The 785-nt window shown below is 43.4% G+C and overlaps 1 non-coding gene across 1 annotated transcript; it reads left to right on the forward strand.

Moving 5' to 3' along the window:
• Positions 1-460: 460 nt before the first annotated feature.
• Positions 461-567, forward strand: LOC148846225 (small nucleolar RNA R71). Its single transcript, XR_016102633.1, has one exon. It is a non-coding gene; the product is annotated as a small nucleolar RNA R71 (small nucleolar RNA).
• Positions 568-785: the final 218 nt, after the last annotated feature.

Genomic DNA, 785 nt, shown 5'->3' on the forward strand with positions numbered 1-785 from the left:
GGACTGGTTTGAATGTCCCCTCCATCCTGGATGAAAAGTATGGTGACTCTGGTAACCCTGCTGTCTTGACGAATTGCTAACATAGTCAACTTGTTCAGTAGATGGTCTGAACTGATTGCCAACTTGGCAGTCTGTACTGATGTGGCCTCCCCCACACAATTCAAAATTAAGAGGCTGCACATGCATGGCAGCTATCTGCATTTCATCTATTTTTTTACCGAGTGCTCCTATTTGTGCAGATAGTGCTGTATAAGTGTCAACATTATGCAAGCCTTGCTGCTTCCTAGTTTGAGTTCTTTCCGAATGCCATTGATAATTGTTGGCTGCCATTTCCTCAATAAGTGCATGGGCAACCTCAGGAGTTTTATTATTTATGGATCCTCCGGTTGCAGCATCTAATATGGTCTTATTTGAGTCAGTAAGACCATTATAGAAAGTCTGCACTTGCAGCCAAATGGGGAGGCCATGGTGAGGAACTCTCCTTCACAGCTCCTTGTAACGTTCCCATGACTCATATAAAGATTCCCCCTCTTGCTGGAAAAAAGTAGTGATGTCATTCCTCATTTTAGCAGTTTTAGAAGGGGGAAAATATTTAGAGAGAAAATGGCTGGCCATTTCGTCCCATGTGGCTATAGATCCTGCCGGTAATGAGTTCAACCAAGCTTTGGCTTTATCCTTCAAAGAAAATGGGAATAACCTCAGCCGGATGGCATCATCACTTACCCCATTGTGTTTGAAGGTGTCACAGATTTCCAAGAAGTTAGCAATATGGGCATTCGGATCCT

Source organism: Nelumbo lutea, chromosome 7, assembly GCF_056320005.1.
Source record: "Nelumbo lutea isolate HS-2025 chromosome 7, American lotus-T2T, whole genome shotgun sequence".
Taxonomy (NCBI): domain Eukaryota; kingdom Viridiplantae; phylum Streptophyta; class Magnoliopsida; order Proteales; family Nelumbonaceae; genus Nelumbo; species Nelumbo lutea.